Source organism: Lissotriton helveticus, chromosome 10, assembly GCF_964261635.1.
Source record: "Lissotriton helveticus chromosome 10, aLisHel1.1, whole genome shotgun sequence".
In the NCBI taxonomy this organism is placed as follows: Eukaryota; Metazoa; Chordata; class Amphibia; order Caudata; family Salamandridae; genus Lissotriton; species Lissotriton helveticus.
In genome coordinates, this window is record NC_136071.1 from 886,793,274 (window position 1) to 886,807,733 (window position 14,460).

Genomic DNA, 14,460 nt, shown 5'->3' on the forward strand with positions numbered 1-14,460 from the left:
CCGGTGTTCGGTTTACCAAATCGTGAATCAGAATTATTCCTTTACAAGCTAAATATTTTGCTACAACGGCAAGGTGGGGTATGCCTTTGTTTTTCTGCACATTGCTTCACTTTGGGAGGAAGCATGAATGGAGTCACAAACAAAGTCTCCACTGTGGGCTACTGTATTATGCATTCACTATTCTGGGTGCCTTATCTGTGAGTTAAGTGGTGTTACAGGTCTCAGCAACTCCTCCACAGACTTTCTGCATGCACTCAGTAATTGTGGATGCTTTAGATGATACTGGACAGTCATCCTCTCACTAGCAAGTGAGACGCTTAGAGCACACACTCCTGGCTACATGCTAAGAGACCATAGCAATGCGCCCATTGAGTGCAGGGGTACACAGCACCATAACATGATCGCTATGACACTTGCATAGTTTGTATCTCACATGGGCTTACTACACTCTCAAAGCGTTGATTGGAACCTGCATCATCAGGTGTACAGGTCTATGGTCATGTCTGCAAATACCTCTTGGGCCTCTACGAATAGAGCATGCAACAAACAACGTAAAGAAGCTCAGGTTACAACTTTAACATCAAGACGTAGTATGCATTTGCCCACGTTTTCCATTCCAGATTTGTGTATGGATCCAGAGGAACTGCAAAACAGATAAACATATAACACAACAGTAGGTCAATATATTGGTTAATTAACGTGACAGTCACAGGCCTCCTACACGGAGAGCCTTTCACATTGGTTAACGTTTATGTGTCTCCCTGCTGACTTGCCTCTGCGTTCTTAGAGATATTTATGCAACTGAATGGGGAATTATTTGAGGATCCAATGGTGGTGGGGGGACTGGAATGGGGTGATAAATGAGTCCTACTACAGAATGAGGAATTCTGATGGATTCCCGTGACATCATGCTTGATGGAACATTTTACAAGCTCATAGCGCACAATCCACATGCACGGAGTTGCACTTTTAACTTTGGGGCTCATCCTACACTTTCTTGTGAATTATCTGGAATCTCGCATCATAGATCTAAAGTCGCAATATCTTAACTCCCTGATGCTGGAAGTTCATAGTGATATGCTCCACACTCAGATCCTGGTACGACAGCTCATGATAGATGAGGCTAAGGCAGTCTGGGTTGCATCACAGAGTCACATCTATCAATGAGGGGGACAAAGCAGGTCTGATGCTCCATCGCTTATGTCAAAACATAAATCACAGACCAACCACACTTGTCTATGCACCGGAGGGCCTGACATTCATGTGGGACAAAGAAATAGCCAGTAATTCATGTATTATTAAGCTAACTTATGTTCCCAAAAAGACAACTTGCCCCGTATGGCCCTAGGGGAGTTTGTGACTGATCTCCTCATCAGGAAATTATTGGAGGCAGAGAGGATGTTCCTAGAAGGAGATCTTATGGTGGCCGAACTTCTGGCAGCCTATCGTCATTTGCGATCCGGCAAAATGCCAGGACCCAACAGGTTCCCAGCAAAAAAAAATTAACCTCTATGCTAATAAACGTATGGACTCATTTGAGGGTATTATTCGACAGACTTGGTGTAAAAAATTGGGTTGTTGGTTGGCTGGGTGTAAACCCTGGTCAAGCAGCAACCACAATCCTTTTCACGGTAAGGCACAAGCAAACCCCAAATTAACCTGTGCTCATCGCCTTGGAAGCTTGGCCAAAAGCAGTCAGGATTAACTTAGAGGCAGTGTCTAAAGTAATTGTGCATCACTTCAAACATCAAAACAGTGAAAACATACCACATAACGAGCCCAGGACAGGTTTTGAAAAATAGAGTACGTTTATTAAATAAAACAAGACCAAAATGGCAAAAATACAATGAGTAGAACTGGAGATGTTGAAGTTTATAGTGGAAAACAGAGCCAAAAAGCACAAAGTGCCAATTGAGGATATCTGGTTGCCCTGGGCCGGGACAAAGTCACAAGTTCAGGGCAAGCGTGATGGCGCATGGGCTGGCTACAGTGACCCAGTTAGGCCCAAAGAACAAATGACCTTAAATCCTGGTTGCAGACAATTGAGTGGATCCGGATCAAAGGAGGGCAGCCAAAGTGATGCATTGGTTGTGAGATACAGCGAGGCTGCAGTGCGAGTTCCTGTTGCATCAATGTAGAGGATCTTGTTGATGGAGCTTGCATTGCGAAGTCTGGGCTTCAGGGAAGCGGCACGCAGCTGGCGAGGCTTCAGTTCCGAGAAGCTGCGAGGCTCCAGTGTGGAGTCCGGTGTCGTCTAAGCTGCTGACCTGGGCTGGAGATGCGCTGCACCGTCGACAATGCATCAGTTCAGAGGACTGCAAAAGCATTGGAGGTCTTCCGCGGTGGGTCAACTCCACGGAGCAGCAGCGATGCCACGGTTATGCTCATAAATGGGTCGCTCAGCAGAGAAGATGCTTTAATTCCGCTGGCAAGCACCTTAGGCCCACTTCCAAGGGTCCGCTACTGGGGTGGCACCACTGGACAGGTATGGCAGAGTCCAGGTGTAGGTGCAAGGTTGCTGGAAGGTCCCTGAGGCTTTAGATCAGGAGGTCAAACAACTAGCCCTTGGAGTCAATCTGTGTCATACATTCACCTGGTCCCAACTGCGGAGACGACACTGGAGCCGATGATGGACCTCCTATCCCTCCCAAGGACAATGCAGATCCAGAGAACCCACACTGTCTTTGGGGGAATCGAGTTGGGATAAAATAAGTAAAGAGAGACTTGCTGTACTGGATCCGCTCAGGGGCTGCGTGACATTGCGTAACAGGATTGGTCACATCTGAGACCTTCTACATTTGCAAGGTGGATGTGCACTTAACCAGAACCTCTGGCCTTGCATTGATAGAATGCACATTTTCATCAGCAGCTTGGCATGAGAGCAGAAATACCAAAATCACAGATTAGAGTGTGGCACTCCTAGGAATAGAATTGAAATAGGGGCGGAGCTTGCTCGAGACCAAGATGGTCGCTTGAGTCTCGAGCTCCGGAAAGCTGACAAATAAATCCTGCATTATCCTTACCCTGACACCACTGGGAGCTCACCCGACCTGCAGGGATCCACCGCGAGGCCACAGGACGTCATCTGGCCCGTCGGGGCACGAACTGGTAGCTGCAGCGATACGCGGTGAGGGAGTCATTCTGCCGCGGGTGTGGGCCGACGGACCCAGGCCTCCAGTGGACAACTCTGCCGGTGACGTCGCCTTGCGTGCAGCGTGCCACCGGATCGAGCGGCCGGAAGTGCCGTGCATAGGTGAACAGCTGGGGGAATAGCTCTGCCCTGGTTGTGAGACGGCGGACACCCCGCTCTTTGCCTCTCCATGGGCTGCAACGTTGAAGGCCCGCAGCGTGACTGAGGAGAGTGAACGCCCCACGCAGCGAGGCGGACGCGTGCGCCTAGGTGACGTCGGAGGATGCTTTGAAGGCGGCGCAGCGCTCAGGGGCACCTGTGGAAGACGCCGTGGCTCTCGTTGGAGGTTTGCGGAACGTCCTGATGTGCCCCAGCAGGCTGGCGAGGTGAGCTGCGACGGTGGCCCTGCTTACTTACGTGCCACAGAGGAGGCTCTGGGGGTCGGATCAGCGGCCTGGGGCATTATCTGCTTCCGTCATAAGCCCTCCCCCACTAGCTAAGGTGCATCGCAGCTTGCGTCGTGTGGTTCAGACCCTGAGGCACCGGTCCTTGCCCTGACACCTGGGTGCGCCACTCAGGGGACAAGTACACGGCTAAAGCAGTGCCTGGTGGTGAGAGTGCTGTGTGGGTGAAAGGTGGGGTGCCGTGCCCGAGGCGCAGTGAGAAACCCCTTGCAGAATAGTACAAGCCAGACGCGTGCGGCGAGCGAGCGGCGCCATTGTCTTGGAGATAGCTGTGGGGGCGTCGACTGGTGGCACGTACTTGGAGGTGCTGCCAGGGCCCCAAGCCCTTGGTCGTGCTGGTACACTCACTCCGCATTGGAATACCCTGCTGGGCAGCAAGATGGGGAAATTGGATCGCGGCCAGTCCAAGCTTCTATTCGCACAAAAGCCTGCCAAACAACAGGACAAGGCCGCAGGCGGTAGCAGCAGGCCGGTCTCCCCCGCAGAGCAAGATCAAGACATCAAAAGTATGCTGATATCGATGGAGAAGGGGCTGCAGGAAGGTATCTCCTTGCTGGGAGCAAAGATGGATGCGCTAACATACCGTATGGATGGAATGGGGGAGAGGCTTGATAAACACGCAGAGCGATTGGACATGTCGGAGAGGAGGATTACAGAAGTTAAAGACGCGCAAACATCTACCGACTCAGAACACAAGCAACTGGGTAGAGTTCTGCAGCTGCTACAAGATAAGACAGAGGATTTGGAGGCGCGCTCTGGGCACAGTAATGTGCGCATCCGAGGACTCCCCGAAACGACCCAAACGGGCAGAATGGAACCCTTTATAGAACGCATGTTGACAACACTGCTGGGCGCGGAGATTTTTTCAACCACTTTTATCATTGAGCGAGCGCATCGGTCTCTGGCCCCGTGACCAAAACCAGGGGCACCACCGCGGCCAATTATTGCGAAGTTCCTCAATTATAGAGACAGGGACGTGGCCCTGCGGGTCGCTAGAGAAAAGCAAACACTAATGTTCGAAGGCTCCGCTATCTCCTTGTACCCTGATTTCACGGCCAAAGTCCAAGAGGCGAGGAAACACTTTGTGCCAATGAAGAAGCAATTGCGCGAGCAAGGCCTAGACTATGCTATGCTATACCCTGCTAAGTTGAAAGTCAACAGAAACGGGCAACCGCATATCTTTGTTGATCCCCGGGCCCTACAGAAGGCGCTAAAAGACTGGTCTAAGGAACGGAGGAGGACCCCGGAGCGAGAGCTACTAGATGAGGCTGCAGGTGGTGCCATGGATGATCAAGTATGAGTGAAATCCAGCTGCAAAGTCTCTGAGGAGACGCTAAGCGGATAGTTAGGCAAGTCCACGTGGAGACTTTTCGGCAGCCATGAGAGGAATGCTTGCAACGGAGGGTGACCCCAGCGGAGAAAGGGAGGAATAGCTGTCGGCTGGAGGAGCTGGAACGGGTATCAAGTACTTTGTTTACAATTTTTTCTTTACTAGTGCGGAGCAACCTCCACCCACATGTGGTGACACTGGGATTGGGGACATTGTTTGGGAGGTGGGGGGAGGGGGGGACAGGCACAGGGACTGGACTTTTCGCGACCGAGTTGGGGGTGGTCCGCTGTAGGTGGGATGGGTGGGTGAAGGGGAGAGGGAAGTTCTGAGGGTTGAGTTAAGAGGTGCCAGCCATTACGCTTTTCATGTTAGACTCTATGATGTGGACTACTGTGGGGAATACATCAACAAGCATTGCCTAATATCCGAGACATGCCTGGTGAGACTGAGGTAGACACTGCAATGGGTGTTCTGAGAGCCCTGACGTGGAATGTACGAGGTTTGAATGACTATCGTAAGTTGCGTAAGGTTTACATTATTTAACAAGACACCATATAGACCTAGCCTTAATACAGGAGACACATCTACCGATTAACAGTCTGAGGTTGCAATCAAGGGGCCTTAGGGGACAGATCAATGTGGCAGGCTTCACGACTCATGCACGCGGGGTGCTAACGTGGGTAAACCCGAAATCTGATTGTGCATTGAGAATGCTGTTTGCAGACCCGGGGGGGGGGGGAGATATGTCTTATCACAGTTTACAGGTAAAAGAATGGACATGCGGGTGGTAAATGTGTATGGTCCTAACTATGATTCCCCGAGTTTTACAAAAAGCTCACTGAAATTGTGAGGAAGTATCCAGGGCTCAATGTCTTGTGGGGGGAGGATTTTAATATGACCAGGTGCCCGGAGGTGGACCGCTCGAGTGGCCCTGACAGGAGACAAGCAATGGCAGCTAGGGAACTTAACAGGATATTGATTAGTGAGGATCTGGTGGATGTATGGCATAGCTTATACCCAGAGCAGGGAGGATACCCGCACTACTCGGCCTTCCATAATATACATACCCGTATAGATTATTGGCTTGCCTCTACAAGACTGCTTTCACAAGTAACTAAATGTCAGGTTTTGTCACGTACACTCACAGACCACTCACCGATATTATTACTGCTTACACTGCCGAGTAGACTTATTCCTCCGTTTACTTGGAGATTTCCGCCGTACTCACTGCAAGACTACCTATCTAGAGAGGCGCTGCATGAAGCGATAGAGACATACTTTGAAACTAATATAGGCTCTGTAGATAGTTTCCAAACTGTGTGGGAGGCGTTCAAAGTTTATATTAGAGGGGTCGCCATGAGCAAGCATTCAGGCGTTCTCCCGTCGATCCGTCAACGGCTGTCGCACTTAAAACGGCGTCTGAAAGAGTGTAAAGAACGACAGATAATGGGAGACACTGATGCTCCTAGGGAGGAAATAAAAGGCCTGCTGGCGGAGTATCAGGAGGAGGCGGACGCCGAGGTTCAGCACCTGGGTAAATATGCACCGGCCAGAGTATATGGGGAACGAGACAGGCCAGGAGTGGTACTGGCAAATATGATGAAACAACAAAGGCGGAAAGCAGCGGTTTCTGCCATTAAGTCGAGGGAGGGTGACTTGCTAACATCTGAAGAAGAGATTGCACAGAGATTTAGGGAATATTATTCGGATTTATACGCTTTTCGTGCGTCGGGGAGTGAAGAGGACATATTAGACTATTTGGAACATATACAATTGCCTTTCTTAACGGACATGCAAAGAGAATTTTTAATGCACCCCATAGAACATGACGAAATTTGGGATGCCTTGCGTAGTATGAAGTCGAGTAGCGCCCCGGGGTCTGATGGGCTCACAGTTTGTTTTTATAAGACTTTTTTGGACCAGCTGCTTCCACACCTTTCTGCCCTATTTGCAGATATGTATGAAGCGGGAGAAATGCCGAGATCCATGAGAGAAGCGGTAATTGTTGCTATCCCAAAGCCAGAGAAATCGCGGAAGAGTGTAGCTCCTACAGACCACTGTCGCTGTTAAATGTGGACACCAAAATATACGCTAAAATACTCGCGACTAGATTGGCCTTGCTTTCTCCGGAATTAGTGGCCCCAGAACAAGCGGGGTTTGTGCCAGGCAGAAATATAGCATACAATTTGAGAACAGTGTTTGGTGCCTTTCAACACACATGCCCAGAAACGAGAGGAATAGACTTGAAATACACATTGGAGTTATACACACTCCCAGGGATAAACTCAAAACATAGATTGGTGTTATTGGCCAATCTAAGATACACTCAGAGCAAAGGTGGGCGTTATTTTAATTCCTTTGGATACAGTCAGAGCAAAGGTTGGAGTGATTTGCACTCCTAAGGATACAGTTGGAGCAAAGGTTAGAGCTCCTTGGATGCCTAGGGATACACTCGAAACTCAGGGTGGGGTTCAAGGTTGATGCATATATACCAGGGACAAAGAAGTGCTTTCTCTTGGCACTACTGTTCATCAGAGAAACGCAGAACTAAAGTCTTGAATCCTTGAGCTGTGACAGCTCTATCATCAAGGTTGTAGGGAGGGTCCGGAGTATAACATGCAAGAAGTGCTGGAGAAATTCACAGAGAAAACATGGAGGAAAAGTCTATAGTTTTTAAAGTCAGGGATACTCAGCCCTGTTGACTACTGTAGTAGGTTTAGTGCACACTAACCTCATATCAAGTACTTGGCCTAGTTCTTCCACTTGACAGAGTTTGGAGAAAATCTCATGGCTTTGACTCAAACAATCACGGGGGTCTGGAGTAGATGTGCAGGAGGGAGCGAGGAGGAAGACGTTGAGGGAGTGGGTGCCACTGGAAACACAGGTTTGGATGCACTTTAAGGAGACTGGAGAGCTTTTTGGTTCTGGCACAATTCTTCAAATGAGTGGGAAGGGTGAAACTTGGTCTGCAGGGAGCGAGGTCAAGCCACAATTTGGGTTTGCGGGGTTTATATACCTTTTGAAGGCTCAATGGATGTAGCTATATCACATACAGCATGTGGGGCACATGGGCATCTCCAAGGTTCTCAAACACTGGAGAAAACATGTGTTTGTACACTCTCTATGACCTCACAGAATGGGCAGGTGCAACTTGTTGATTGGAACCAAATAACAGGAAATGTATTGTTTTTGCTTGAACGTTCATAATGTAAAATAGCACCAAAGCCCCAGTAACAGCAATAGCAAGGCTTGCCAAGGGCTAACAGGATTCTGGGGGAAGCTTACAAGGATTTAATGGAAAACTACACCAAAGCCCTAGGAACGGCAAAAGCAGTTAATCTATTGGTTCAGAGGATGTGGGGAATGCTTACAGGGATTGAAGCATATGGAAATTACAGGTGCTAGGGATGCATCAGTCATGAGGGTGCTGGGGGAGCACCAGTCATGAGGCAGCTGGGGGAACATCAGTCATGAGGGGTGGTGGAGAAACATCAGTCAAGATGGTGTTGGGGGAACATCAGCTAAAAGGCTGGGGGGACATCAGTCATGAAGGATGCTGGGAAAACATTAGTCGTGAGGGTGTTAGGAAGGACATCAGTCACGAGGGATGCTGGAGTTGCATGTCATGAGGTGGATTGGGGCATTAGTCATGACATCATAGTGTGCTAAAGGGTGCCATAGGGATAAAGCAACATGAGTCCTGTGTGCTAGACCACTGCAGAGGACGCAAGAGGGGGTTGTGACAGAAAGGGAGCAGGAGGGGGTTGTGATACTCTGGGTTCTAGGTTCAAGATATGCAAGTCCAATCCTTCTCACCCTGGCAAGAGCACAGCAGGGCAGCACAGCAAATCAGGAGTCTAGCAGAGTAGCAGTCCTAAAGAAGCACAGCAGTCTTTCTTCCTGGCAGAGTATCCACAAGTCTTGAAGTTTACTGAAGTTGTGGTTTCTTAGGTACTTCTTTTATACACAGTTATGCATTTGAAGTGGGGGAGAAACTTTTAGAGGCATGCCACTGAAGAGAACAGATGCCCTTCCTGGCCAGCCTGGTCTCCAGACTAACTACATGGGGTATGCAGCCCTTTGTGTGGGGACAAGACACAGCCTATTCAGAACAGATGATGGACAGAATGTTAAACAAATCAAATATTCACCCCCAGTCACAAGTCTGGGTTAATTCCATCATGTTTTGCTCACCACACCACCATTCATAATTTGTTATTTTTGCATTTGTTGCCCCAATTAGGAAGGGTATGCCCAGACCTACGTCCCGTGCTCACTATGCCACCGAATTCAATCTAGCCAAGCTGATGAGGCTTAATACCCCAAAACTGGTCACAGGATGATTCTTTCTGGTCCAGGGAGGACCTTACCTGGCAGTTCCTGTGAGGAACATAGTCAAGACTGATTTGCATATGGCTGGGTCTGAACTGGAATGGCGTGGCAAGCAAACAAATGATGGATTTAACTCAGATCTGTTATTGGGGGTGAGTGTTTGACTTGTTTGGCATTCCGTCCATCACCTGTTCTTTTTTAATTTGTTTCCTTAAGTGGTAAGGGTATGCCCAGTTGTGGGTCTCATGCTCGCTATGCCACCGGATTCAATCTAGCCTGGCTGATGAGGGGTGATACCCTGAAACTGGTCCTAGGAGATTTGTTTCTGGTCCAGTGAAAATCTGGCCTGGCAGTTCGGGCTGGACTGTTCCTGGGGAGAAGGGTCAAGACTGATTTGCATATGGCTGCGTCTAAACAGGAATGGCATGGCAAGCTACAAAATGATGGATTAAACCCAGATCTATGACTGGGGGTGAATGTTTGATTTGTTCAGCATGCTGCCCATTATCTGTTCTTTTACCTTTCTAAAAGTGGCCTTTTCAGAACTGTAATTTAAAATCCTACTCCACCATAAGTTAGGATTTTAAATTAGGAGTCCAGAGACACCAAACTTTAACCTGCTTTTTTCTTCCCATTTAGAAATTACACTTATAAAATGTATTAAGGTAATCCCAATGTTATCCAATGAGAGATATAAGCTTTGCAATAGTGAAAAATGAATTTAAAGAGTTTTTCACTACCAGGACATGTCAAATTTAAACGTACATGTCCTGCTTTTTAAATGTATTGCACCCTGCCCTTTGGGCTATCTAGGGTCTATCTTAGGGGTGACTTATATGTGTTTAGAAAGGAAGGTTTGGGCCTGGCAAAAGGTATATTTTGCCAGGACGAAATGGCAGTTTAAAACTACACACAAGCTCTGCAATGGCAGGCCTTAGCCTTGTTCAAAAGGCTACTTTTTTTATTTTATTTTTATTGAGAGTTCATACCAGTAAATACATATTCATAAATGCGTACATAAATACATAAAGAGATACGAAAAATTATACCATCAGGTAAAAGAACAGAAAGAATAGTAAACAATAAATAGTAAGCAATAAACAATAAACAATAGACAGATTAGATAACTACAGTGCCTGTAAATCATTCATTTGCACTTTTGCTGTCCTCCAAGTAGCTACTGGGGCCCAAAGACGCTTACCCATATCCCTTATCTTAGCTCCCTTTAAATCATATAGTGCTTCCTCAATGTTATGTATACCCAACATTCTGCACATCCACATTTGAAAAGTAGGAGCTTCTGTATCCTTCCAGGCTGCACTAATTAAAAGTTCAAAAGGCTACTTAAGTGGGTGGCACAGTCAGTGCTGCAGGCCCCCAAGTAATATTTAAATTACAGGCCTTGGGCACATGTAGTGCGCTGTTCTAAGGACATATAAGTAAATTAAATATGCCAATTGGGTATGAGCCAATATTACTATGTTTAGAGGAGCGAGAACATGTACTTTAGTACTGGTTAGCAGTGGTAAAGTGCTTAGAGTCCTATAGCCAGCAAAAACATGGTCAGAAAAATGGGGGAGGAAGGCAAAATGCTGTGGGAAGACCACCCTCAAGCTGACCTGTCCAACACTAGGGAAACAAAGCTGTTGCCACTGACCTGCAAAAAGCAGAAATCATAGTGATTCAAAAGCCTGGACACCCACCGAAGCTATACACTTCCTACCATTCTATCTCCCGCCTAAATACAGAGGTTAAGATTATTGCAAAGACACTAGCCTATAGGCTGGTCACAACGATCCCCTTTGGGGTCCATTGGGACCAAATGAGGTTCATGCCCCGACAAGCCACTAGACATAACAATCATTGGTGGTATAGAGCCCTGGCCTTGGCTGATAGATTAGAGCCCAGTGGTAGTCCTGCTGGTGGATATTGAAAAGGCGTTTAACTAAGTGGAATTGTATTATCTGTTCACTCTTCAACAGCTTAATTGTGGACCTAACTTTACTGATTATGTACAACTGTTCTATACATGCCTATTGACTAAAGTGTGTGTAGTCTGTGATATGTCTGAACTTTTCCCCATACAGAAGAGGACGAGGCAAGATTCCCATTATCGCTCCTCTGTTTTAGGTTGTAGCCAAAGAATTTTTGGGGACATCCTGAAAGTTGAACATGGAATGCATTGCTTGCCATTGGCTTTGTGGTTTGTATCTCACATGTGCTTGCTTTCTATTTTCTGGCTTTGTTTTAGGCTGTCCAGCATATCTTTTCCCTCCTGTGGAACATAGCCTGTTTACTGTATTCTTCCACGAGTGTTCGCTGTCTGTAAACAGGCCTTTAAATGTTGATCCTATCTTATCACATTTGCTGTATATTCAAAGATAGAGGTCAAATGTCAGGCTCTGTCTTCCGAGGGAGCTTGGCGTTTACTTTTCTTTCTCGGACATCAAAACGAGAGGATGTTTCTGACAATTTGAGGGTGTGAAAGTAAAGGTTTTTTTCCTAACACGCAACAAAAGGAACTATGCAAATATTTCAGAATATATTAGGAATAACATTTGGAAAGCACAAAGGAAGCACTTTTTTTGAAATTCTGTAGTGTGGTGAAAACAAATATTTTAATCTGATCAAAATAAATCAGTACATTAGGTGATGCCATTTCCAGACATTATTGTTTGTGTGCTGTATAGTTGTATCATTATAATTGGTATGTCTGTGCAAATGTAATGGCCATTTCAATTCAAAATGTGTTGCCTGTAATGGCAATGCACTACCACACCATGCAGACTGCACTCTACCTCAATCCGCTCTATGACACTCGTTGTCCCTCCACTTACACCACTCCACTCTACTTCACACTACTCCACTCTACTTTACTCTGCTCCATTCTATGCCACTATACCCCACTCTACTCTATCCCACTCTATGATAATCTTCTCCACCCACTATACTGCATGCCAAACCACTCTATGCCACTACACTTACACCACTTCACTCTATGGTCTTTTTTAACTTTTTTAACTTGTTAATCTTAAATTGTTTTTAACTGTTTCTAAATGGATGTGTTGTTTGTATTTTTGTTTTATATATTTGCCATTGTCTTTGTATGATATTAAGTTATCGCAATAAAGTATTTTGACTGACTGACACTTCACTCTAGCTCACTATACTCCTCTCTACTACACTACATGATACTCCACTCTACGACACCCTACACTACTCCACTCTATGACACTCTATGACATTCTACCCATTCTAGACTATGCCACTCTACTCAACTCCATGCCACTCACAACACTTTACCCACTCTACAACACTTTACTAAACTCTAAGCTAGGGCACTCTATATCACTCCACTTTCTGTCCCTCCGCTTACACTACTCCACACTACTTCATATTACTCCTCTCTACGACACTCTATGCCACTCTACTCTATGCAACTTCACTCTACTCTATCCCATTCTATGGCACTCTTCTCCACTCCACTCTACTGCATGCCAAGCAACTCTGTTCTAAACTACTCCATGCAACTGCACTCTAAACCACTTCAGTTGCTCACTTCACTCCTCTCTACTACACTTCATGACACACCACTCTACGACATTTTATGACACCCTACACTACTCCACGGTATGCCACTCCACTTTGACACCACACTATGTCACTCCACTCTATGACACTTTGCTCCACTCTACTCTTTGCCACTCCATTCAACTCTATGCCACTCGTGACACTTTACCCACTCTAAAACACTTTACTACAGTCTATGCTACGCCACTCTATGACAGTCCACTTTATGACACTCCTCCATTCCACGCCACTTCACACCACTGTTCCCCACTCTACATCACTTGACTGTAGGCCAGTCTAGTTTACGACACTCTATGATCCTCCACTCTACGCCCCATCACTCTACTCTTTGACACTACACTCTTCGAACTTCCACTCTCCACATTCTACTCCACTCCACAACACTCTACTCAATGCCCTTATTGCCACTCCATGCCACTTCACTCCACTCTATGTCATTCAACTCAATACTACTCCACTCTATGCAACCCTATTCTACAAAACTCTATGCCCCTCCATTCTAAGCCCCCAAGTCTACACACCTCCATTCTACAACACTCTATACTACTCCACTCTACACCACTTCACTCTACTCTATGACACTACACCCCACGACATTCCACTCTACAACACTTGATTCCACTTTACTGCACTTTACTCCACTTCACAACCCTCCATTCCACTCTACAGCACTCCACTCTATAATACTCTCCTTAATACCACTAACCTTCACCATGCAGAACAGCAGCCATGCTAGAGTACAATATAGCTAAAACATTGGACAACACAATAGCTCTTGCATAGGTGAGACCTACGGGCTTTGCCAATACATGTTTGGCCTTGCTTTTGAGCCGCTGGCAGAATAGCTGCAGATTGATGCCTAAGAGAGAGGGTTCGAATAGGTTGAAAGTATTTTGGATAGGGTATCACTTGATGCTGATCATGTCCATATCTTCTCTACAGGCTTGGAGACTTGGGCCCTCGAGCTCCCCAAATTTCTTTGCGTTTTTATGAGGTTACAGCCCTACATATCAACATGACTAAATTATCAGTCTTTCCTACAAATACACACATTCAAGACATGGGATGGGTCCTTGATCTGCAGGTGGTCACAAAAGGATTTACATTTTGGGGGCATACATCACCCTTGACAAGACCGCAGCATAACAACAGAATATCCAACCACCGGTCGATAAACTGACAGCAGATGTTAAACATTGGTTGATGCTCCGCCTTTCACTTTTAGGCAGGTCTGCCATTTTTAAAATACTCCTCCACAAACCAGTTACTCTGGCAGAGCAAAGAGGTAGTGGAATTCCTCATAGGTTCCCATTCCAAGAAGAAGTCCTTATTTTCTCCTTGCCACTTATGAGGCGATATAGTTCACAAGGTTAGGTATAGTTCCTAGCCTAATTGTCTAGAAGGACGAGAAGAAATACCTGGTATGTACCTCAGCTGTGGACATTTACATTGTGTTGTGTGTGCTTCGTGAATGTACTCACACAAATTCTTAACTGAAAGAAGCGGTCAAGGTCGCCCTAAATTGACATCCAGGCTTCTCCGAACCCAGGAAAGAGTATGACGACAATTTAAAAATATTCACACCACTGACTAGATCGAAAAAAAGGAGAATG